The sequence below is a fragment of the Lepisma saccharinum genome, chromosome 8, assembly GCF_977018435.1.
Source record: "Lepisma saccharinum chromosome 8, izLepSacc3.1, whole genome shotgun sequence".
Lineage (NCBI taxonomy): Eukaryota > Metazoa > Arthropoda > Insecta > Zygentoma > Lepismatidae > Lepisma > Lepisma saccharinum.
In genome coordinates, this window is record NC_139236.1 from 86,967,213 (window position 1) to 86,994,914 (window position 27,702).

At 36.3% G+C, this 27,702-nt stretch overlaps 1 protein-coding gene and 1 long non-coding RNA gene across 2 annotated transcripts in view; one reads left to right on the forward strand and one right to left on the reverse strand.

The window, feature by feature from the left end:
• LOC145991269 (uncharacterized) overlaps positions 1–22,710 on the reverse strand; it is a 184,246-nt gene extending 161,536 nt beyond the window's left edge. The window contains exons 1-2 of the long non-coding RNA XR_014442034.1: positions 22,389–22,710; positions 173–270 (exon numbers count right to left, since the gene is read on the reverse strand). This is a non-coding gene — a long non-coding RNA (uncharacterized LOC145991269). The remainder of the gene's footprint in view (positions 1–172; positions 271–22,388) is intronic.
• LOC145991267 (solute carrier organic anion transporter family member 74D-like) overlaps positions 8,915–27,702 on the forward strand; it is a 150,316-nt gene continuing 131,528 nt past the window's right edge. Inside the window, exon 1 of the mRNA XM_083127239.1 lies at positions 8,915–9,015. The gene's annotated coding sequence lies outside the window, so the exon portion shown is untranslated. The remainder of the gene's footprint in view (positions 9,016–27,702) is intronic.

The following is a 27,702-nucleotide window of genomic DNA, read 5'->3' on the forward strand; positions in this document are numbered from 1 at the left end:
AATCCCCCCTACAAATACCACCCTGGTCATACTGGCAATCAACCGCTTAGCCTTCACCAACACCTGCTGGCAGTCATCACCTTCTGGAATATTGTTATTTATAGACTCTTTGTTGTTCAACTGAGAAGTCTCCAAGAGCTAAGGTACTCTAATAATGAATGTTCTGACTTACCTTTCATTTCACTTCATCCATAAGGTGCAGGAGATCTTTAGGTTACAGCCAACTGACAGGGAAGGAAATGAAATCATCCATCCTGCATATCTGAACATCTGTTAACAAAAAAAAATCAAAACATTAATTTTGATGAACGCTGTCATGTTTGAAAATTTACACACAAGTATTCAAATTCCAATTAGTATTGTGTTCTTTGGTTAATCCTTGTATATATAACCATTACAATTACCACGTTAGTGAATCTGAATCATAATTAAAGAACTAGAATATTGCACAACGTGAAGTTAAACTACCCAAGGAATGGAGCAACAGACTTGTGAGACCCATGCAAGTAATTCTTGATAGAGAGAGTTTTGACTTTGTGTCCACGACTCTTGGTCTTGTTCGAGACCTGGTAAAATATTTTTTAAAAAAATATCTAAACCAAATTTTACTTCAGAAATATCAAGCAGATATCTATCTGATTGTTTATGGATAATATTCAAATCACAACATTTTTAAATACATGATGTGATTTGAATATAATTTAAGATATGATTGAAATGAAAACTGACTTGAAACGAAATATATATGTGCTAAAAAATAGCATATACAGTGTGTTGCCATGTAACTTTACACAGTGTAAAGGGACAAGCTGAAAAGTATACCATTATTTTGAATGTGGATACTATTTGAAGGGCTCAGGCATAAAACATGGTAAGTGACATTTTGGTCACTTCTGAGTTCATTAAGAAAAAAGGTTATTAGAGTTACATCGTAGATAAAATTGTTTTCGTGTTATGTTTACCAATTTCAGAAGGCTTCACTGAGTCCAATGCAAAGTGTACAACATGGCAATTTCACTCGAAAATTGAAGAATGGCACATTTAACTTTGTAACTAAAAAATAACCAAAATGTTACTTATCATGTTTTACACCCGATCCCTTCATTTCATAATGAGAATTCCTTGCTTCCAGAGATAATATGGATAGGAAAGAAAAATGTTTTACGCGAGTAAAATCTACTTCTATTTGCACTTGTCAAGACAAATTTTCAGGGGAACATTGTGGTTTGGTAGCTCAAGAAGTGTCTGTACACCCATCCAGGGCCGGATTAAGGTGGGTGCTATTGATGCTGCAGCATTAGGCCCAGTCCTGAAATAGGCTCAGATGAAAACAGACGAGAATTTTCGGAAAGCTGAATAGTTTTCTTCTACAATATTAACCTGAAAATATATCTTAGAATGAAATTTGGAGCCCCAATTTCGGACGCCTAGACACAGTGTTACTTATTATACAGTTACTATTATTCTTTGCGCTGTGATGTAACTATAACGTTGTTGTGTTTATTGTTCACCGAAGATTTCAAGCATCAGGCCCCCAATTTCGTCTTAATCCGGCCCTGCCCCCATCTAAAAAAAAATTAAGGAATACAATGTACATTAGTATTAGAGTTTTACACTTAATACACCAAAAAATGAAAAAAGTTGGAGTCTACTTGAAGACTTGGTAATTTTTAGTAACCACACCAAGTCAGCCAAAAGAAACACAAAGAGACCTGAATTTGATCTAGTTGTAATTCCTCGAACCTCGAATATCACCAAAATCAAAGGATCAAAAGGTAAATTGAAATGAATACATCAACCTTTTTGGTCCATTAGAAGTAAGGCACATGAATTAGAAGTAAAGCTAAATACAAATGATTTCTTTAAAGACAGGCATCATATGTGTATCTGAACACTGGATGGTGCAAAATGGCTGCACATAAAAAAAAACAAAAAAAAACTATAAGCTTGAGAATGTCAATTTTAGAACAGTGAGTCGTGTCTCATAAAAACAAAAACAATAAATGAGGAAATAAAAAACATTGATAAATGTTTCACAAACGTTAAAATACTAGAATTAGACTCTACAAAGATTGCTACAACACTAACCATGGTCTATATTTGAGGAAGAGGGAAAACTATACGTCAAGCCATAATAGTACTTGTTACAAATAGTAAATCTCCTGAAACAGGTGTAGCTATTCCACTTGCCTGGACAACCAATAATTCACCCATAGATAATAAGAGACTTTCATCATAATGCTGTAGTAAACAACACAGGCCTATCCGAGAACGAGTGGATGACATACCAGACTTCATAGAAAAACTTTGTCCCTACGAACTTGCGGTCCCACTAGCAGATATAAGAAATACCTCCTTTCATCTGACTGCTTCCCTGAATCATTAAAATGGCAAAAATTAAGCCAATACATAAGAGAGGAATCAGAACAGACATAAAGAATTTCAGACCAATATCCACCCTGTATTAATTTCAAAAATTTTAGAAAAGGCAATGTTTAATAGAATATTGTCATTTATGGAAAAAAAAAAAACCAATCTTTTCCAATCAGTTCGGCTTCAGAAAAACAATTACCATAAATAATACCGTGTTCCATTAAAAAAAAAAGTGCAAGAAGCTCATGACAGAGAAGAGGAAACAATAGGTATTTATGCTGATCTGACAAAAGCATTCGACCTGGTTGCCCATAATTTACTGCTAAATAAATTGCAGAATAATGGAGTAAGAGGTGTGGCCTATACTGGTTTCAGTCATACCTACGCAATAGAAAGCAATATGTAGAAATTGAATCAACTGCATCAAAGGTCCTCACTGTGGAGACAGGGCTGCCCCAGAACTCGGTTTTGGACCCTCTTCTATTTCTGGTATTTATCAATGACATGGCTCGATCAATAATACCATCCAACTCATATCTATATGCAGATGATGCACGTATATTTGTTAACTCCAAAAATCCAGAAGAATTACAACTACAAGTAGATAACTTAGCTGAAAAACTAACATAGTGGATACAGGAAAACAAACTGATAATAAGCATAGCCAAATCAACTTTCATGCACTTTAAACATGCACAAAAGACAGACTACAACTTTCAAGTGAAACTTGACAACTTTAATATAACAGAAGTTACAAACACAAAATTCCTTGGACTATTGATAAATTCAGAACATGGAATAAATAATTCCTAAATAAATTGAGTCAAATGTGTTACATGATCAGAGCCGTAAGAAATATTTTAAATGAAAAAACATCAGTAATCATGCTATGTCACACTTATGTTGAAACAATAATGTACTTTGCAATACTTATACCGCGTTTGTTTGAACCTGTCCCGTTTCCCGCGCTAGGGGTCGCTCGACAGTTTCGGTGCCAATGAGAAACGAGGAAAAAATCGTCTGCTGGACAGCGAGGAGCGAATGGAAGCCAGAAGAGAGGCGCTTACGTAGACGCTGTTGCCACGTTGCGTATTTTAATTGGCTGCCTGGCTTTGACCTTCCCCAGCACCGAGAAAAGCCAGCGATCAGCTAGCGCGGGAACCGGGACAGGTTGTAACAAACGCGGTATACATGGGGATACTCACCAAAGATAAATTAATTTTTTTAAATGCAGAAAATATAATATGAATCATGAAATTTGTGCCTAGCTTTAGATCCTGTAAACCATTATTTGCCACATTAAGAATCCTGACAGTCCTCTGCATTTTCATTAGAGAAACACGTATTTCATCCACTCAAAGCAATCAAAATTTACCAACAACCACGCAGTACAAAGATACCAAACAATAAATTTCCAGTGTTTTCATCTGGAGAGACACAAAACAAACCGCTCAACTAACAGTATCTATCATAAAGGTCTTGTGATGTACGTACAACAAATTACTTCAAAATTCCAAATTAATGAATCTCTTGGATTTAAAAAAAAATATTAAGAAACTGATATACTAAAACATTATTTTTATTCTGTAGCTGAATACCTTGATGCTCAACTGTAAGGATATCTATTCCAATTTATTTGAATCTATATGTGTGTGTGTGTGTGTGTGTGTGTGCATGAATATCCACCTATGTGTATAAGATTCTAATGATACTGTGTAGTGTATTGCTTTTTTAAAAATGTACTCTTGCAAGAATGTATTGTATTTAGTATTTGTACAATTTTAATTATATGAAAATGATATTGTATTACTTAATGTTAAAATATCATGTAACATTGACGAAACCATGGATTATTGTAATCCTCAAAGGCGAATAAAATAAATCAATCAATCCGAGAGAAACCATCGATAACCCTCAAGAACACATGTGTGTGTATGGCAAAAAGATCGATATGAACGAAGTTGGTTTAGTAATTACATGTAGGGACTGGTAACACTGATACCGGCCTACTTAACGTTATCCTTCCCGATTAAAAAAAAAAAACACTGGTGAAATATAGCCATCGTTATACGGAGTTTGCAACACTGCGGCAACAAGAGCGAATCGGGAAAGTGGTCCGTGCGGACAGACAGATGACACCGTTGGCCTTTTGCCAGGGTCTACCTGTCAACGTCAGAGCTTTTAACAGGTGCTTGTTTTGCGGCAGTAGTTGCTTTCCTGACCCATAGATGTCGCAACGTACTGGACAAGCCTGCTGGAACTGTGTCGCGCGGCTGCAGATCAATCATACAAAAACTCGTGCCATTTTCGTGCTTTGACAGGGCACCCTGCAGAGTTATCTTCGTCATTTCTTTTTCACTCTTCTTGTTCCTCTATTTTGCATACTCGCCTCACGAAACGTCTTTAAGTTGCGAACGATTAGGTAAGCCAAAAGATCCACGTGGAATTTTCCCCAAGTGTGCCAACGCAGGGACAGTTTTAAATACAGATAAATGGTAGGTGGGTTTTAAAGGCACAGTTCCACTGTGGCAACATGCAGCATGCGGCCGTCGCATTCTGTCGGTTGCTGCCGAAAAGCCAAAAGTGGAAGAAAAGCGACGTAAAATAAGCTAATTCAATCAATCAATCAATTAGTTTGCCCTCACTACTGATCCCAAGGATTACTTTGCAAAATGGAGGTCATTAATCAATCTGTGTGCATTTCTATAATATAGCTATATTATCACATTCTAATATAAACAACGATAAGGAAACCAATTATATACTATGTAGTTTAACTACTGTCTCTTCCTTTACGACACTTAAGAAACACTCTGAGATAGAGAATTTCCCCCCAATAATTCTCTTGCGAAGTGTATCGAGAACTTGACACAAAAAGATGTTTGAATTAAGAAGAAGAATAAAAAGTACATTATCTGCCATGTGTGTGTGTGTGATCCCTTTTTAAATACAGCAATCAGTTTTTAACTCCAGTGATAAACTATCACCTTCAGATCCGTCTGCGAGGTTAGTCTCTGTCTCTGTCCTTCAAACATTGACCTTGATCTTCACTGAGTTGAGTACTGGACTGTCTCTCTCTCTCATTTTTTTGTAACTGCTCAGCATCAATAAACCAGGTGCACTGCGTTCCAACCGAGAGCAGATCTTTAAAGATTCCTGCTTTATCATAGGCCTATTAGTAGGTCTATCATTTTACAACTCGTTAAAGACTCGCCAAGTTTGGACCTGATGCGCAAACAGTACTCTGGTTGAGCCAAGGCGAATTTTGAACTGATGCTTTAAAAACATTGCATGATCGAAAGCACTTTTAGAGCATATTGCAATAATTACGAAGATAAATCCAGATTATGTTTATCTACTTCAAATAAACTTTTAATTCATTAAATAACAGTTGTTTCTACGGGATGTGTAGCACAAATGTCTCTTACATAGGGGAAACTTGATTCAGCTACTTTGAAACGAACCATGAAGTTTATTTGAATGAAATACTATAGCCTACATAACACTGAAGAATAGTGTTATGTAGGCTGTAGTATAGTATTAAGTGTTCTAATTTGTTTTAAGTCTAATCAGTGCTCAGATGGGCTGACTCTAGAGGTTATTTCGAGACTATTTTATTGTAAACTTTGTGTTATTAATTGAACATTTTGTTGTTATAGTGTGAGTCTATTCAATGTCAGACAAACTAAACAATGTTTATGATTTCTCCTCCACATGTCCCAAGCACTTTATCAATAATATAAATTTACTAGGAAATTTGTAAAAAGGTTAAAGCAATGTCTAGGATTGAATGAACGAAGTTATTTTACATCGCTTATCTGCTACTTTTGGCTAATCGCGACGATGATGATGATGAATGGTGATAAGATAAATGGATGAAGGAACAAACACATATGAACAACACAATTTCTACAGATGGTTATCCTGGCTGCAGCTCCAGGCGCCAGAGCCTCGATGGTCTGTAACATAGCAGTTACTTGGTTGTACAGTGGGATGCATGAGTATTACTGTGCAGTGCAAATTGTCCACGACTATTTTCATTAATTTTCCCCTCATCCTATGTGTTTTTAAGCGATGGAGTTTTATGTATGCTGGTGCAGAAGTTGTCATCAGCTTGTTTTGAGTTTTCTTTTAAATCATGAAGCTCTTATTGGGTCAAATAAAGAGTACGAACATGGTGATGGACAATTTACACGGTAATACTCATGGATCCCACTGTACTACGTGGAAGTGATATTGATAACACCCCGCACACCTCAGTAATGACTACGATTTAAAAACAACAGGGTACCCGTTTCCAGTATACCAACACCATATTGGAAAAATAGACCTGTGATATTGCTTAATGTAGAATTAGTTTTATTATTAAGAAAGTAACACTTTCATTGGTTTCTTGGATTTTTACAAAGGTCAGCACACGCAAACACTCGTTGAGATAAATCTTCATTCGACTCAATTTTCTTCACATGAAAGACTACATGCTTGGCGCAAAGCGGGTTGTATACCCGCAAGGGTAATAGTTATTTTCTGCGTTCCAGTCGAAACCTACAGCTTAAAGTAGGAGCATCGCATCGCAAGAAAACAATCCATCTACCCAACCTCTATACTTTAACCTTGCTTAACACCTTCCCTTGCATGTATTGCAGTCGTGGACACATTTCCAATCTGTAACTCAGCTGTTAGTTCACTTCTTGCAACATCAAGTGCATAAGATTTATATGCCTGCAGTATCCAAGTCTGCTTTTACGTTAATCTCAGTGCATATACTCACCTACCATCTGCTGAACTCTTATTATCTCTAAAGCACACAATAGTGATCAGAAAACTCTTCCGTACGTAGATTGTGTTTTATTTTAACATGTTCACCATCAGGTATGGTATGGAGATCAAGATTGACCAGAGTTCCCCACCCCACCCACTGAACTTCGAGACTTGTTACGACGATATTAAAAGTCACGTATCCTCTTTAGAAAATCGCAATGTAACGTATGAAGGAAACCTCGCCTAAATCAGAAACGCTTTACTGCGATACAGGCAAAACCTGTTTTTAGTTTGTTGTAATATTAAGATTTTTTACATTTTAATATTCGCACAGCGATGATCCAGTCGGTAGCTTATGTGCACTTCCGTACGTCGCGCAAAGATTCTTCTTCGTTTATCTATATGTAACTATTTCCTATTACAATAAATATCCGACCTATTAGCAATTTAACTTTAAGGTGGTCATATTTCCGCGACTTCACAGCTGGCAGGTTAATACGAATGTTACCAGCGCCGCCAAGCGGATGGTTTGAACATCGTGAAGCTGTAGAACAGTGGTGCACAAGAACCCCGAAAGTGAGCGTACAATGTCAATTAATGTACGTTTGAAGGCTATTTGGTTTACATTATAGCATGAATACTTAATTTAGCGAATTATTAAGTTTATTCTTGTTGTACTACAAACCTCCATGGTGGCGCATGTTCTGAAACCAAAGATCTTGGATTCGATTCCTCAAAGGTTTCACATCAAGTCATGAAATTTGCTTTTAGTGAGAGGGTGGGTCTTCCTCATGGCCTATGGCAACGCTCCCGCCCTGTAGTCAAGAGGGCCACTTTTTCGTTCCCCGGTAAAGGCACATAGCGATCGGATCCCAGTCTTAACTAGCCTACCTAACCTGTGCATTGGTCGGCCTGGTTTGGGGAAAGGGGGAGGGTGCGGCCCACGCTTCGTCCCGCCAAGTTGTGGGATTGTGAAAATTTCCGTTTAGCTCGGCTCTTCTCTGGAATGGGCTCCCTTTGCGAATGTGCCTCGGCTACGCCACTGTGTAGCTTTTTAACCATCGCCTTGCGCCCCTCGACTTGGCCGCACTTTAGTCTAGTTGAAGGAGGAACACTAGCTTGTAAAGTTGAAATCCTGATTCGAACACCACTTTACTTCAAAGAAAGTTCCGAAAAATCGGACAAACAAATGTCAAGTCCACGTGGACCGCAGTAAATCCTCCCCTCAAACCTTTCCCACCAATAGCGTCCGTTTTAGGAACTGACAGTACTTGTCAAGTCCACGTGGAGTAAATGAGATGTTGCCAATTCAATTTCTTTAGAGATTTCACAACGTGAGGTTGCGATTATGCTTGCTAGGTTGTGTTATTGTGTTGTGCTATTATTATTATTATTTTTATTGTATATATATATATATATATACACACACAACGTAGAAACCTTGGGAGTGTAACATCGTCGCAGTTCGTGTTGGATGTCTAAACACTGCAGGTAAAAGTGGCAACAGGGCTTCTCAGAAAAACAGGTGCTGGCTCGAAACCGGACACACATCCGGTTTGCTTCCTCTCGATATCAGACCGGCGTTCGAATAAGGACTTCAACTATACCTAGGAAGGCATACACGAACTGTCTTGTCAGGCAACGCAGAGAAGAAGCCTTTTTACTCGCGTGGAAGACCAGGGCGTCTGAACGCACCTAACTTGGCAGGGACGCTTACGTAAGAGCCGACCGTTTGTTATGCAGATCTTGCCTTCCCGCCAATGGACGCTCATAGAGAATGGATTGGCAAAGGCGACAGAAGCAGCAGACATATGCTACTGCCAATATCTCTGCAGCCATCGGGACTTCGGCGTCCTGGGAAAGACTTCAGAGGGGTGTCTGGTGAGTGTTAATCTGCTTTTCAGCGTTTCAACTTCGTATTGTAAGACGTAGTTTTTTGTTTATGATTTTTTTTGTAGTCATAGGTGACGCTACGATGAGGTATTTAAGAGATGGCAGCTTATGTGAAGGGCGTGAAGCGTAATGGCGGGAAAAAGTACAATTACTGACAACTTATTGACTCCTGTAACATATTTTTATGAATCTGACGATCTCTATTGTTGATATCCTTCTTCTTCTTCTTCTTATTGTTGTTATTATCATCATCAGATTAACGAACCGAAGGGACCACTCCCACCAAAATCCCGACAGGCCCGTAGTCAGATTTTTATTTAGCCTTTTGTGAGTAGGATAATAAATAAATACATTTAGAACATGAGTGGGAATGAGTTCTATAATCCTCTGTCAAAATTACATTACAGATTTGCAATATTTGTATTGTGTTGCATATTTCAATATATTTTGCTACGTATTGTAAAAAAATCTCGGTTCTAGACATAATTGTGGTCAAAGTAAGCCGAATAGAATTTATTAAATAGCAGTGTAACAACAGCTTTTGTACCATTTTGTATTCATTTCACATGAATAATAACAATAATAATAAATGTTTACTTACGATTGTACGGCCCAATTTTCGATCAGCAATATTATCATCTGAGAAGCATTTCTTCACAGTTGATTGTTCTGTGCAAGAAAAACAAAAGGACAATTACTAAGAATGATTGATTGATTGATTTAGTATACTTTACTTCGCGTTTTGTGCCTCTTGGCTAATTTTCGAAGATGGGGATGAGTGATGAAATGATGAAATTGATTCACAAACAACCAAGCCCGAGCGGGACTCGAACCCGGAACCCTTGGCGTTGCAGCGCGATATGCTAACCACTCGGCCACAAGGTCCGGCGGCAATTACTAAGAGACAAGAAGGAAAATCGTGAACAAAAGTTTAAATTATTGCTACTGCTATAATTGGACATTACTGAGTGAGCGATCTATACCCAGGGACGGAGTGCGAGCAAAATTCTGTTCCCGCAAACTCTTCTTAAAGTCTCTACCACAGCTTGTCTGAAATTCTATTTCAGTTACAGAAAATACCATCCATGCCTCCCCATTGTAGTGAATTAACGACTTTTTTCCGGGGAATTTTTTGTGTCTCACCCAACTTGGAGTTGTCAATTCAAATTACGTGACCAGGATGTGATGACTAACATATAATTCACATGTTTACTGGAATTTTTATTTGAACTCGTATTTATGTTTTGGTTATCTAGCGTCAATTTTCTGCCAACTTTGGCTAATTGCGAAGAAGAGGATAAGTGAGTATTGATATGATGAAATTGACATGCCCAGTTATATACCCATAATCCCCTCGAAATTGACATATTTCATTTCACATTTAAAAAACAACAATGTTTGTTATTTCGATTGTTAATAGCAGTAACAAAGTTCAGTTAGTTATCGAACAGAATAACCAAAGTTAAAACTGAGTTATTGAAAAAAAAAGTTGTTTATCGTTACACAGTTTTCAAAATTTAAAAAAATAGAGTAAATTATAACTAAAATTTATCCCTAGCTTCTAAAGCCTTTTCTTGAATGAGGCGTGTATAAGTTAATTACAAAATAACTATACATTTTAGTACACCAACTGTATGAAATCGAAAAAGAAATGGAAAACCGTTATGCTGGATATTCACTCATCTGGTGGATTGGGTAGCAAAGAGCACTAAGGATATAAAATTAATATAATTTTCTATTTAAGTGATTTAAGTACAGCACTGTGTCAAGACAGGGAGATACAAGATTACAGAATTAAACACATGTAGATAAAATTATACAAAATACACTAGTCTTATAGTACTTCATCATATTTTATATTGTAATTTTCTACAAGTTCTTCTATAAAACCTCTGACCTTATTGAGAGGCATTAGTATCGAGTTATTCCTCATATTATATCGTGGAATTTTACAACTAAAAAAATATTCGTCTTCTCTTTGGAAAGATAATATCATCTTTTGTACAAAATCTTTTCTATTCCATTTTTTTTCTAAGGTAGAAATATTTAACTGTGCTAGCCATTCAGAATAGTGTTGTTGATGGTAATTCTTTTCAAACTTCATACATACGTAGTAACCTGATAAAAAGTCTGAATTGATTCAGCTTTTTCAAGATGATTCTTAGCTGTCAAAGCCACATTTCATTACCATATTCAAGAATTGAATGTACCATAATTATTTATTTAAAATTTTCATACGAAAGGCAAATGCCCTTTTATAGTGTTATACATGTAATGAGAATTAATACAAACATCTAATTGATACATGATTATATAAAATTGATATATAACTCTGTGAATACATGGTTCCACACATAAATATACGATTATTAAGGTGTACAAGTATATGCCTAAAGAACAGAGAGGTTACACATATTTAAATTGTATAAGAGTAGACAGTATAAGCCATAGGACCAAGGAGGCCCGCAGGATTTTTTCTCAGAGGGGGCAGAATCATAGACACTATTATTATTATTGCTATTATTTCTGTTATCATTCCTATTATTATTATTATTATTATTTACAGATCATAAAATTGAAATTGAATTGAAAATACTTTGGCGTTGTATGCAAGTTCAGAATCGAGTCTACTATTTACATATAAACAGGATTCGCCTTTCTTCCTTTCAATAAACATCTAGCCTATCACTTTGTGGATGTATAGTTATTTTTATTTTTATACTTTTTCACAATGCACAGATATCGATCAGAATCAGAGACCATAATATACGCGTATATATATATATATATAAAATATATATAATTATGTATTCAATTCTGTAATTTTGTATGACTCATTTTGACATAGTGATGTACCTGGTTGTCAAATCATGTTCATCACTTAAATAAATATTAATTATTATAATTATTATTGTTATATTATATTGTATCTACTATTCAAGTTTTATCAATGGTCTGAATCCCTAACAAAAATTTCTGGTGACTCATGTGCATACACACACACACGTGCGCACACACACACATACACGTCGCACCTCATATGGAAAGCTTCCCATCACGTTTCAAAATCCTTCGTATAGCCTAATTTTTGATCTCGAATGTCGAGATGAAACTTGTCTCTGTACCAGTTCCAGTGTTTTCGAAATCAGTGGGACTAAACAACATGACCTCACCCGGGGCAACACCGAGTGATTAATATGCAATCTAAGAATAGCAACGTGGCGTAAGGTTTAATGACTCCTGTTCCTTCCGCAATTCGATTTTTGTGCGTAGTGCGTGCCACTTTCTCTGCACGCAACTCCACGAGGCCTTGCGCGTGGGGCAGGGATCGAAGAATTCATAGGAACTTTTTTCCCTTCCGATATAAACTTCAATTGGGGAAGTAATATCAGTAGAGGGATCAGTTAAAATTGTGCAGCTCTAACGTTGCAGTATCAGATCAGTCACCTTAATTATTATCTAAAAGACCGGAAATCTACATTGAGAATCCACAAATAGATATCTGAGATTCAGCGGGGAATCTACAAGTGATTCAGTTCCAGTAGAAAGTCCAGAACACTTTAGTTTCGGCGGCGAATCTACAAATACTAAAGGGGGGGGGGTTTATAAAATTTGGATCCATAGGCTATGGTTTTGGGTCCTAACTAACTCTCTAGCCTTCCCAAACCCGAAGGTTTATGCTGCTGCAACACAAGCTTTCCATTTGTCCCTATCCTGGGCAAGATCAATCCAATCTTTCCCATCCTTACCGATATCCTTTAGGTCCATCTCAAACGTTATCCCTCCATCTTCGTCTTGGCCTTCCTACAGGTCTCTTACCATCAGGGTTCCCAACAAGAATCCTGTAAAATCTTTATTTTCTTCTACCATTCGTGCCACATGGCCTGCACATCAACATTTTCTTGATTTAATTATTCTAATAATATCTGGATATGAATACACGTTATGAAGTTGTAAATGATCTAACAGTTTTGTTATCATGATATTTCATTTCCAATTATTGCATGATCTGTATTAGTAACACTCGTAAGCTTTAAATTGTCGACGCAACTGATCAAAAAATGTTCATTAAACTTTGATAAAAACAATGGATTTAACCAGATACACACCACCTAAAACTGTTTCCTTACTGATTGAAAGTAGGGTTATGATGATGTAAGAAGTTATTTAAACGTTAGAAACTCCTTCCTGCTTTCATGAAATTAGTAAGTAAAAGGACTTGGCATGTTTTTAGATTTTGCTATTATCACAATATTAAGGAACTTTGATTCGATGGTCTTCGTGCCTTCTGCCTCTTCAGCGTCTCATTTTTGTGCGCCCCCCCGAACTTTCGTCTCCTAGGCTGCAGCCTAGGATAGCCTAGTGGCAAATATCCCCTGCAAATACTTCGTCTTTAGATTCAGCCAGAACTCTCCAATACTTTAGTTTCATCGGGAATCCAGAAAGACTTGAAACAATAAGTTTAAAACGATCCAGTAATCCAGATGTGTTTTATAATTCATAAATTCAAAGTAATATATAATTAACAATAACAACACTTCTGTAACTGTAATGAATTTTGTACTCTCTTCGCTATAAATAACTCTCCGACTGAAATTATTTTCTAGAACTAATAATTTTATCCACCTTAGTGTAATGTGTGTTTTTTCGAGTTCGCTTTCTACCTTCTATACCACTTTTTCAATGCTACTCTCCGCTATTTCTATACTTTCAATGCTAATCTCCCTACTTGCTCCTATTTTTTTCTTTTAGCGCATCTTTATCTACAAGCTCCTATTTGTTTCATTTAGTGCCAATTTCCCTACTTTCAGTTCCTAATTTATTTTTGTACTGTGTAATTTCCTACTTCAACACCTTCTTTCCTATTTTGATACCTGTTTTCCTATTTATATCTTATGTTTCTCTTTCAGCCATGTTTATACACTTTTATCACTAGTTTTTCATAATTTAGTGCACATTATAGTTGGCAAAATAGAAAAAAATAATGTAAAGTTTATTTTAAGGCCTGTAAGTTCGTTCCTTAGTAATGGCCATCACGATATAGAAACATAAATCTTCATAGGATTTTGACCCTTCCCCCCATCCATTCCACCGCCCACCATTCTCAGCATAGTACCGCATGGAATTGTGGGTTATCGTTACGAAACACAATGACCTGCAGTGTTTTCTCGGCTTTCTGATTAATGTAATTAAAGTTACAAAGTTCACGGGACTTTTGAACTAAAACTTGCGAGAGATTACTTCTTGCTTGCTTCCAAAGAGCAGGACAAACGTCTTATGGAGTGAAATTATTGTGCAATGTTCGTTTGCTATGTCTTAGTGGACACTTGCTATTATTATTGGAATATCACAGTCTTCTATCGCCTAAGTCAAATGATAGTATTTTCGCCTTTGGCCCGCTTGGTTCCGTGTTCAATTTCCGGTAAGAGTTCTCAGAATTTCGGTGTTGACCCAAAATCGTGAGGATATTTGGAGAGCGGGACTCCTCAAATACTTCAGCACAGGTTGGAACCCACAGATGCTTCTGCATGGGTGGGAACCCACAGAATCTTCAGCATAGGTGGGGATCCACACACACACTTTAGCATAGGTGGGGTTCACACATACTTCAGCATAGGTGGGGGATTCACACATATTTCTGCATAGGTGGGGATCCACACACACTTCATCATAGGTGGGGATTCACATATACTTCTGCATAGGTGGGGATCCACACATACTTCTCATAAGTGGGGATCCACAAACTACATAGGTTTCGATGGGAAATCTGTAAATTACCTCGTTTCAGTGGTTGGCTGATTGATTTTATGTCGCTTTTGTGTCACTTTTGGCTAATGAAGATGAAAGGTGATATGATGAAATTGATGAAGGGACACTCACAAAGAACAACCATGCCCAGGCCAGGATTGGAACGCGGAAACTCTGTCGCTGTAACGCGCTGTGCTAACCACTCCGCCAAGGATGTTCGCTCATTTTCACTCGTGATGGAAGTAGAAGTGATGACAACCCGGAAAAGAAAGAGTGAGTCACTTGTCAGAACTTGGTTCTTAGAGGACTGTCGGGCCTCATACTTTAGTCTATTGACATGAAAACTATGAATTTACTTTGTATTTTTATCGTTTTTACTTAGGGTGCGTGCCAATGAAAGGATGTCACGATATTTGAAATAGTACAAAACCTTCAAGTTATATCTGACCGGGTGTGGGTCCATGGGCAAGGCAACGGGAGCGACCGCCCCTCCCAAGTGGTGGCTATATATGTTGTACGGTCACAGACACTTCTGGTTTGTTACTAACCCATTGACTTTCGTATCACCCAGTAGTGTCCGTGAACCACTAAAAGTTTCAACATTTTATATTAGGCAACCCAAATTACACAAAGCGTTGGTGTGTTGCATATAGAGTAGGCGTAATTTCATGGTTGCCAAGTGCACGATAGATATGTATCAAACGCAACATAACAATAGGAAGCCATTATACCTGTACTGTAGGTTTAAAATATTTTGTGAAGAGTAATGTCCTTTATAAACATTTCCATCAATTATTTTATTCACTTTGTCCGAGATCGGTAATTAAGGAGACAGCAAGAAAAATGTTTATAAATCGAGAAGACGATACCGAGAACGAGACAAGTATTTAGAACTCGTGACGAGACCAATACACAGGGTGGCCCAGAAAGAAAGGGGCCGAAATACTGACTACTTAAAACTTTTGGTTAAGCTTTATACCCTGTATAATCAAATGAACCATGTCACTTCTTTAGCGAAGTCGTCTAATCGTCTCAACATTTCCTAGGTGACCCTCCTTCACGATAGAAGTTTGACTAAGGAACTTATAAAACATTTTTCGAGCAGGCCTCATCTCTAGAAAGGTATCAAACCCAGGCACCTACCGACCTGTTAGGTGAGATGAGTCAAGGCAAGGACTTTATAAACCTTCCTTTTCCTGCTCCCCCCAAAATAGGCAATACTTAAAGAGGGCTTTAGACGAAAGCATTTTCCTTAGCATTTTTCTTAACATGTATGCCATGACCAAAATGCCACCGTGTAAAGCGAGAAATGTTATGGCATTTCTCAAGGATAGGCTCGGTCCGTATCATTTTCGTAGCGTAACCAATCAGAGGCGATCTCTAGGTCACGAGTGCAGTTGTAATGGCGGGCGCGTGAGATGTGAACAACGTATCACTTCACACTTTTAAACGACGATAACTATTCAACCGAGAGGAATATCGCTTCTTATTAAATGGTTTTAGGTAGAGAAGAATGGCGTTGATTGAATACATACTTTACAACGTTTACTGTACACGTATGGAAGAATATTTTAGCTTTTTCAATTGTAAACACCGTGTACACGGTGTAACTCGACGTGCCTTTCGTGCTGTATGTATTGCACATTGTAATTGAAACAGCTAACCGAAATGTTCAATAAAATGCTTTCGTGGAAAGTGCTATCTGTTATAAGATTTTTGGAAGCATTTACGTAGCATTCATGCTAGCAAAAATGTTAATGGAAATACTTTTATCTAAAGCCTGCTTTAGACTGGAGAGTTTGATGAACTAACCGACAGGCTTTGACTAAAGCGGCCCTTACACGATCAATAATATTGACAATATCAGTATTGACAATACAGCCATCAATCCACCTGCCAACCAGTCTCAATACTGCCCTACCTTACACGATCAATATTATTGACAATACTTTTGTCAATAAATTTGCACAGTACCTCTCTTGCTGCCTAACGAGCAGGGTGAATCTGTGTGTTTGTGTGGTTTTATTCGGTTATTTCTGGGTTTTGTCCTTCCAAAACATGGATAATCGTAAAAAGGGTGAATAGCCATTATTTTAGCGCTTGGAACTACTCGTCGAGTGCAACGCAAACGCTGGATGAAGGAATGGTTGACTTTAACTCAACAACTTTAAAAGTTGAGTCGTAATATGTTTCTTTCTTTTATCTTGCTTCACAAAGAATAAAATTTATAATTTACAAGTCAACTCAACTCAACTCAACAAAAATTTATTGGACTTACAGCTTTACAGATGGCTGTTTATGCCCAGCATACATTAGAAGTACATAATAAACATTTTTAATATAAATTTTACACACAAAGTTCATAAACGCTCGTAAATACAATTTTATGTAACTACATTAAGTCAGTCAGTAACAGAAGTATATTATAATTTTATATCAGCTTTTCTCAAAAAAGCAAGTATAACATATCCAATTCTAATATCTGGAGCATACAACATTGAAGTCATATTAATAGGGAAAGGAACATTAATTTTTGACAATGTTTTGTATAAAGTCTTTCTTCTCTCTGAGTGAATTGGACATTCCAAAATAATATGATGAGCATCACCCCTTAAATCACCACAATCACAATTCGGAGATTTTAAAATGTGTATTTTAAATAAATGATGATATGTTCTCGCGTGACCACTTCTTAGTCTATTTATTAAAACAATTGCATTTCTTGAACCTTTACAATTATAAAACCAAGGTTTTTTCCTAGTGTAATCAACATAAGGACGATAACTTTCACCAACACTTTCTAATGCATTATTACACCATAAGTTCCATTCTTCAAAAATTTTCTTCTTAACCCTCGGCAGAAGATCTGTGTAATGCAATGGTAACTGGATTGTTTCATTCATCTGAGCAGCTTGTTTTGCATATCTGTCTGCTTGTTCATTTCCGTAAATATTAATGTGTGATTTTACCCACACATAATGAACTACCTTTCCATTGCTAATTAAGCTATTAGTTGCACGAATACAATTGATGACATATGGTGATATTTTAAATAAATTTTTATAATTAGATTGTATTGCTTGTAAAACACTTCGCGAATCAACGAGTATTAGAAATTTCTGTTCAGGAACTGTACCAATATAAATCAAAGCTTGATATACCGCATATATTTCTGCTGTAAATATGGATGCCTCCACTGGTAACCTAAACATTTTTGATATATTTCTTTCAGTATCATAAAGAGCTGCTCCTACTCCACTTTCAGTTTTAGACCCATCTGTATATATATGATAAAAGTCTTCCCAAGATTCTCTAAACTCAGCTGAATGATTATATTTCGGGATATATATATTTTGAATTGGTTGTGTGGGAAATTCTAACGAGTATACTGGCAATGTTCTTGCTATGAGTACTTGACTACATTCATGGTGATATTTACTAAATAGTTGTACCCAAAGGGTAGCTGATTTATCATTGGTTATTCCTGAATCATGCAGCTCTAAAAGATTTAATAAAACATCATTGAATGGATGCCATGGTGAATGTTGTATTTTAAATAACATTTTTATTGCAATTAACTTTATCCTCACAGAAACCGAACATTCTACTGACTCCATATATACCACTACATTAGGAGTACTGTTCATTAATCCCAAACATCTTTTTAGAATTTTTCGTTGCTGGACTTCTAGTGGAGAAAGTTTTGTTACTGGAAGATTACACAAGACCATTAATCCATGATCTAATACTGCTCGATAATAATTCTTATAAAACATAAGCATGCTGGTAGGATGTGCTCCCCATTTGGTATTCGCCATAGCTTTAAATAAATGAAATATTTTATCGGATCTATTTTTCATCATATTTATTTGATACTGCCATGATAATGATGCATCAAAGTATACACCTAGATATTTTACTTGTGAAACAATTGGAATTTGTAATCTCCTATGATTAATGTTGAAAATATTTTGAAGACCCTTATGTTTAAATACTACTATTTTGGACTTTTCTAAAGATATTGATAATTTCTTCTGCTTTAACCATTGGTTAAATTCTATTAATTTATCTTCAAACATTGAAAAATCTTTCAAGTGATTGTTTGAGTCTAAATATATACATACATCATCAGCATATTGTAGAAACTGAAATGGGGAATCTATTATTGTTTTAATATCTGATAAATAAACATTAAATAATAATGGGCTAAGAGGACTTCCCTGTGGTAGTCCTTGTCCAATATATATTGGACCTACCATTTCTGAACCAAAATGAAAATAAAGTTGTCTTTTAGATAACAATTTCCATGTCAATATGAGTATACAATGAGGCACTTTTAGTAATTGTAGTTGTCTCAATAGAACAGTAATATCTACGTTGTCATATGCACTTTGAATATCAATAAAGGCTGAAAGTACTGATTGTTTTTTGTTAATAACGCTATAAATATGAGAAGATAATGTTACTAATGCATCCTGGGTTCCATAACCTTTACGAAATCCCATTTGTCTGGGAGAAAATACCTTTTGACCTTCCATAAACCACTCTAATCTCTTTAATAAAAGCTTCTCAAAAATTTTTGCCAATACGGAACTAAGAGCTATTGGGCGATATGACTGACCCAACGAAGGGTTTTTTCCTGGTTTTAGAATTGGCATAATAATTTGAGAGGTCCATGCAACAGGAATTTTACCCGATAGGAATATTTGATTGTAAATTTTACATAAAATGCTTAGTGCATTCTGTGGAAGATTTCGTACCATAGAATACGTAATTCCATCAATGCCAGGAGCAGAATCTTTAGACCCTTGAAGAATTTCATGAATTTCATTTACAGTGATGGAGGATGTGAACCCCTTTGAGTATTTTGATGTAGATGAGAACGTGTAGAATATATTAGGAGGTTCGCAGGCTGATGTAAAGGGTGTAGGAATTACTTTATTAATAAAATCGGTTTTCCATTCAGTGGACAAAGGTAAAGTCCGACTTACATGAGCTTTTCTAAGTGATCTGAACTTGCGCCATATGACGTCTAATTTTGTTTTAGGGTTTATTTCTTCGCAATATTTTTGCCATGAAAATCTCTTAGCCTTTATATATACTTTTCTAGATTTTGCAGTAGCTCGTTTTAAATTTATCAAAGTTGCAGGTGAAGGAGCACTTACAAATTGTTTCAATGCTTGTATTCGCTTCCTTTTTGCTTGAAAACATTCTTCATTCCACCAATCTATTTTAGGAAAATTTCGATCATATTGCGGTTTCAGTCGCGGACAGGCATAATCCGTAACTTGAGTTATTATATCCACAAATTTTTCATATTGTACAGTATATTGGTTTTGATATTCTTTAGCTGAAAATTTTAAGTCTAAAACTGAATTATATTTCATCCAATCTGCCCTCTTTACGCTCCACTTACGAATTGTTTTTTGTTTTATTAATTTTGGAAATTTTTGAGATGATGTTAGCGTGATGAAACATGGAAAATGATCACTAGTTCGTAAATCAAAGTCTATTTCCCATACAAATTCAAAACACTGATTATCAGATATTAAAGTTAGATCAATTGAGGACATATTGTTTCCATTTGGTGGTACATGTGTTGGAGATCCATCATTTATAACTGTCAAGTTATTATAATCCATCCAATCTTCAACTGTCTTTCCCAAAGTATCAATTCTATGATCACCCCACAATGTATTATGACAATTAAAATCTCCTGTTATGATAAAGGGATGTTGAAAGCCAGACAAAAGAGAATTTAGATGAGAGCTCTGTATTTGTTGAGAAGTATAATGAGATGGAATATACAAACTAATAATATTATAAAGTAAGTTGTTTAACTGCATTTTTATACCGACCACTTCTACATTATATTTGGAAAATAAATCATGTGTTGAATTAAACTGAATTTGTTGAAATGGTACACTTTCATGAACAAAAATTCCCACACCCTTATTTCCCACATTATAATCATTTAATATAGTATGATAGTGAGCAATATGAATATTTTCTGATTTTAAACCCCATACCTCACTAACACAAATAATTAACGGGTGACACTCATCTATTAATTTAATTAATTGAAGTTTCCTCGCAGAAAAGGATCTTAAATTCCATTGTATTATTAATGGCAAGATTTTTCTTTGCTGGCAACACATTGTTGTTTTAAATTAGGGGGTGTCCCCGAAATCTTGTAAGTCTTGAATTAGTTTTAAAATTTGTACAGAAATTTCGTTACATTTTAATATTATTTTCCTAATATATAATAAATCATCACTCACTGAAATTGTTGTGGTTAGTTCTGCTATTAGATGTAGCAGATTTACTAGCGATTCTTTCTGAGAAGGACTCTCTGCTGTTGTCCGGCGTCCAATCGAATCTGATTTTCTCTCCTGTTCCTTAGAGGAACACGTCGTGCTCACAGGTTCACTTGAATTACCCACTGCTGATGATGTTGACGCAATTTGTGAATCCTTGTGTTTATTTTTGTCTTTTATCAAAACAGGTTTAATTGTTTTCCTCAATTGTGAAGCAGAATGCAGTCTAAAATTTTCCCCGTGTTGTTTTTTAAAACTTTCATAAGACCGGTCAGATTCTGGTGGCACTTTCTTCCAACAGAGGTTACTTAGATATGTGTCATTTCTTCTATTTTCCCAATCTGTAACAGAATTAAATCTGTTTGTAGTATAATTTTCTGATGTGCAAGGGCTTTCCTTGTTAATTGATTCCTTTCTTATCTCCAGCAATTTAGGAAAGTCTTTAGCAGAGGTCGCATATGTTCGCCGTTCATTTCGTGGATCAATTCCAAAAAGTACTTGTTTCTTTGCATCTTGATAGGAGATGTTGTTATAAGCAATCAGCCTTTGTATTTCTCTCTCTTGCTCCCATCTTACACAAGACTTATCGGTAGATAAGTGGTTTCCCTTGCAATTAATACATTTAGGACTGGCATTGCAGATTCCATGTTCCGCTTGACCGCATCTATAACACACGGGAGAGGATTTACACTGTGTTTGTGAGTGTGAGAAACGGAAACATTTCTTGCATAAAATCACAGATCTTACTTTTGGCTTCACTTCAAATATTTGTCTCCACAACTTCACTTCTTTTGGTAACTGTTGAGATTGGAATGTTACACTAATGAGTTTAGTAGGTTCTTGTCTTACTTCCCCATCCTCATTGAAAAAAGTTTTCTTCATCCTTATTACATCTATTATTGGAACTTCAGCTCTAATGTCTTCGATTATCTCGTCTACTGGGATGTCGGTAGGTACACCATATATTAATCCTTCTCTCACTAATAGACCTTTAGGAATTCTGGCTTCTAAATGGTATTTTTCCTTGATGAATTCATTTTTAGCAAATTTATTTGCATCATATGCTGTGCGAAATGACAATTTTGCCTGCTTCAAACCACTTTGTTTAACGAATTCAACATCAACCTTCTCCTTACACAAATTATAACCTAATTTTACCGTATTCAGGCTCTGTGATCCAGGTAATGTACTGTCCACCAACACGATATATGGGCCTTGATGTCCCTCATAATATAAAGACATATCATATGCCTCATTTTTATATTTAGCAACACCAACCTTTGTACTTGCACTTACTTTCGGATTTTTGGGGTTTTTCTCCACTTCAGGTTCCGTGCATTCTTCATTAGATCGACCTCTTTTGAAAGAAGTCTTATCACTAACTTCCATTTCCGCTAACTGTTCAGGTACAATCACATTCATATCACTCTGGATTGCTTGCATTAAATTTTCTTCATTAATCTTCACATCCTGAGCCATCTTGGGAAATCACAAGCGTTTTTATTTCGCTTTTCTCTTTCACATATCAAATGTAAAATGTATAGAGAGATTTAATCTTGTAACTCTAGAACTATTATTCTCAAATCAAACTTCAATTAATTAGATCTCAAACTAGAAAAACAAACAATTCAACACGCTATTCACACAGAATCCAAACGATACCACCATCGAAATCGTTCTTTTCAATTTACAAGTTACAGTAATCCGTTGATCCAAACGGTTATGGACAGGTTAAACGCTCTCTTCGTCTGAGCACTGATTGGCGGAACATTAAATGCGTAATACAGCCGCGTTACATTTTTCAACATTTGGCATAAGAATAAAGCCGTACCAAATAAAATCGTAAAACACTCCTTACCTTCACCGGAGTGCGACGAGACCTGAAGTGAGTATTGATGGAAATATTGACGCCGCCCCTACACGGTCAATAATATTGACAATATTCCCTCCACTTTCCAGTATTGATGCCTGAAAAACAGAAAATCCGGATTTTCGTCAATACTCCATCAATATCGACCGTCAATCCAATTTTTCACCTTACACGGTCAATATTATTGTCAATGTGATAAGGTATTGTCAATATTATTGATCGTGTAAGGTCCGTATAAGGAACATACATAGAGCGCCCTTTTATAATTTGGGAACGGAACCCTGGACCTCAGATAACCGTTTCGAATTGCTCCTACGGCCACGTTTCGAAAGCCTCAATCAATTGGCAGGTGCGACAGGTGAAGGGACGAGACAAATAAGGACTCCGTAATAAGGCAGAGGAAGGAGGCATTGTACGAAGAATCAAGCCATCAGAACACCGTTCACATCCGCCAATCGGAATCTGCACTTTTACCGCCCCACGTGACCGAAGGTCCGTTTATGAAGATGGACGTGACCCTCAGTCTTGAGGGTCGCCATTTCCCTCCACGGGAGTAATGGAGACAGAAAGAAAATTTCCCTCTCGGTGAAGGGATTTCTTCCTTTCATTTGGACAAAACAAAAACTTTATTTAGGAGAATTTCTCTCCATTAACGGAAATTTTCTCCAAACTTCTCATAAATTTCTATTGGTTTGCAGAATTTGGTGTCAATTTTTAAAGAATTTTCTTTACATAATGCAATTTTCTGTCAACTAGGGAATTTTTTTCTTAATCAAAGAAATTTTCTGTGTATATATATGGAGAAATGATCTCTTCATTAAGAGTAATTTCCCTCATATCTAGAAAAAATATCCTGGAAGGAATTTTCAAGAGGTTTTAAGAAATTGGCTTTCGATTCAAGAATTTGTTTTGCCAAATTCCTGCAATAGAACTCAACTCTCTAAGCCTTCATTTAGGTTTACTATCACCAGGGAACGAATTTGTATGTACGTAAATACATATCATCGTTAAGTTTTTTGTATATTCTTTGCGAATTGTGGCATGTATGCTCCCAACAAGAGTATTTTTGTTTTCCACATTTTTACATATATTAGCTTAAAGCACATATTTTAGTTACTTTTACAAGTAATTTCAAAATTTTCAAACATTTTCCGACGTATATTCCATATTCATGTTGTTACTATGTTTTCCGATTTCGTGTTAAATGGCCAGGGTTTTACGGTCATCTGTATTCTGCTCGTTTTGCACCGTGTGTTTATTTTAAATCTTGGCAATGGACAATGAATGCATCTCTTATTCTTAAATTTTTGTCAACAACAGAGAAAGCTTTCGCGGTGAAAACCATTCTATATTTCAAATATACTCCCCTTACTTCATGCAGTACTGAATCTAGTTTCAGTCAATACAAATTCTATGTATTTCCAGTATGTACGAATGTCCAGTAAGGAATTCTATGTGTACTTGGTGTGGGATAAAAGGCCAGTGGCATCAACGTTGTACGAAAAAACCGCTGTTGAAAGATTCTACGGTAAATAAGTCTCAAGTACTTAAAAAATAACATGATTCTAATGATGGCTCATTGTTAAACAAAACGCAAAGCAACCTGGATATCTTATCGTTATATAGGCTTACCATACGTCCGGGATTAGCCCGGACAGTCCTGTTTTTTTAGTGCTGTGCGGGGTGAAGTCCGGGATTGCAAAATGTCCGGGGTTTTTGAGAGTCTGAACTTGAAAATAACTACCGGTATTGAATATTCACGACCAGAATTCATGACCGGCAAGGATCGATCGATTATAAGGATCGATTATACCTTTTCTTTCTTCGAGATATCGACTTCCGATCGGTTACGTTTCCGTACTTCCGTGAGCGTCTTGGTTGTCTTGCAAGCGTGTGAAGTAACTCGTCTACACGTTTTTGATACAAGGAACATCTGCTCCAGTTGAGAGAGTATTTTCAATTATGGGGAATATTTGGTCTGCAGAAAGAGGTAGACTTCTAGTATCCACTGTTAAAGACCTGCTGAATGTCAAAATTAATTCAGAACTTTCATGTTGTGAATTTTATGATGTTATTAAAACAAACAAGCCATTTCTGAAAAAAGTCATGTCTAGTGAAAAGTACAACTGACAATGTGAGTATACTAACAGATAATGCTACCTAGAACAGAGAGGTTTCCTAAACATCAGAAAATGTATTATTCAATTAAAGATTTGAAAATTAATTGATTGATTTTAGAAAATAATGTTAATATTTTTTCTTGTACAATTTATAATTTAATATTCCAATAAAATGTTAAGGCTTTTAAGTAATGTCAATTAATTTTTGTAAAAAAAAAAACAACAAATTCAGCAGTGACGAGTTGATCGCGATTATGTCCTGGGTTGGACCCAAAATAATATGGTAAGCCTATCGTTATATCGATTAGACCCGGTTAGGCCTAGTCCAAACAATCGTGACTCACCTTCCAACACAATACATGAAGTTACAACAAAGCCTCATTTGGTAAATTTGAACATTAATGGTTGTATTAGATGTGAAGTTGTTACAGGATCGGCTGTTACACTTTTAATTCCGATCTGTACAACAAATGTTTACAAATATACCTATTCAGGCTAACGATGTCGTGATTAAAGGCGTAGGCAATCATAAGTCATCTGTTTGCGTCCAAGTATTGCTAGATACCAAGCATGGTGGCAGCACTTACCGCCTACCGATTATCAGTCTATAGGGACAACGCACGAGGATATTCAGGTTTCAGCACTTTAAAGAACCTTTCGTAATCTATTATTTGTTAACAGAAAATAAAACACGCCCTATAAGGACCCTGTAAACACGTTGTGCGGTCATCTACGTCCGATTAAATTATCATGATGTTATCAGTAATGTAATATGAATTTTGTATTTCACTATCCCCCCCCACCCCGTCTAAGAGAACAATTCCTCAAAGAAGGATAACATCTCTTACTCTGAACAAATATTTGGTAGAAAATATAAATTTTAGACTTATTTTGAAGGAATTTTATTTAGGAAGGGTAGATTTTTGCCTAGTTTGTAGTAATTTTTGGTAAAAAAAAAGGCATGTTTTGAATATTTTGAAGGCATTTTCCGAAGAAGGAGTAGGTTTTCGTCCACTTTGATGCATTTTGTGCAGAAAAGTGAGATTTTTTTGTCTATTTTGAATGCATTTTGTGCAGAAAAGGAGGATTTTATATATTTTGAAGGCATTTTCTGCAGAAAAGGAGGATTTTATATATTTTGAAGGCATTTTCTGCAGAAAAGGACGGATTTTTGTACATTTTTAATGCATTTTGTGCAGAAAAAGGAGTATTTTATATATTTTGAAGGCATTTTCTGCATAAAAGGAAGGATTTTGTGTATTTTAAAGACATTTTGTGCAGAAGAGAGGAGATTTCGTTCATTTTAAAAGTTTTTTTTAAAGAAAAGACAAAACCTACTTTGAAGGCAATTTCTACAGTAAAGATAAATTTTTGTCAATTTTTGATGCATTTTCTGCAGAGAAATGAAATTTTCTCCAAGTTTGAAGATATTTCCTCTACAAAAATGAAATTTTCTCTTATCTCAAAGGAATATTGCGTGAGAAGGGGAAATGTTCGGGAATTTTCGCAGAAATTCTCCCTCTTTCCCTTCAGAACCATCGAAAAGACCTCTCTCTCTGAGCGTGCAAGGACCGTGGCGGAGGGCATCGCCCATTAATTCGTTATTAACCTCTTCGTACCCTTGGTCGGTCGTCTGGGCTTCCAATGTGCAAGAAAGGCCACTTGAATTTCAACGAGGCTTCAAGAGGAGCCTCCTTTGTTCGCAGGGATTTCCTCTATTAATAGTAAAAAAGGTTGAATAAGGTTGATCTTAATGCAGACCTCAGCTGGTGAATTTTACATTGACCTTCGATGCCCTTATCATGCATGCGCCCCCATATGCAGGCGCAAACTCATGAATTATTCCCGCTCAACATACGACAAGGCATCAGCCCGTTACCATCATATGTGTGCACACACACGATCCAACGTGCGTCTTATAGAGTGTCAAGACATCTTGATCATGCTCTTGATCGCGACAGGTTAATTAGTGACCTGTTGCTTGTTGAATATGACGTCATGGCGTGTCGTTTCTAAATGCTACTGCACATTTTTATTTACTTAATTCCTTATGGTGTGCGCAACCATCACAACAATTCAAATAAGGAGCATATCTGCGATGTAGTTTATGTAACCTTGCAGAGCTTCTTGGAAATGCTACTGCAGTGGACTCTTGTAAGAGGTGTTTACAATACAGTTAGAAATTTAATTCGATAATTAGATATTGGATTGGATTTTACCTGAAGTATTATACTGATGCGAAACTTACATTGAAAGACCATAAATTAAGAGTATTTGAAAATAAAATCCTTAGAGAAATATTTGGACCTAAAAGGGATGATGAGACAGGTGAGTGGAGAAGGTTGCATAATTTAGAACTGCATAATACGAGTTTGTATTCATGTCCAAATATTATGAGAATAATTAAATCAAGAAGACTTAGGTGGGCAGGCCATGTGGCACGAATGGGAGAGGGAAGAAGAATTTGCAGGATTCTTGTTGGGAAGCCTGATGTTAAGAGAATAGTGGGAAGGCCAAGACGAAGATGGAGAGATGACGTCGAGATATACCCAAAAGGAAATCGGGAAGAATGGAAAAGAGTGGATTGATCTTGCTCAGGATGGGGACAGATGGAAGGCCT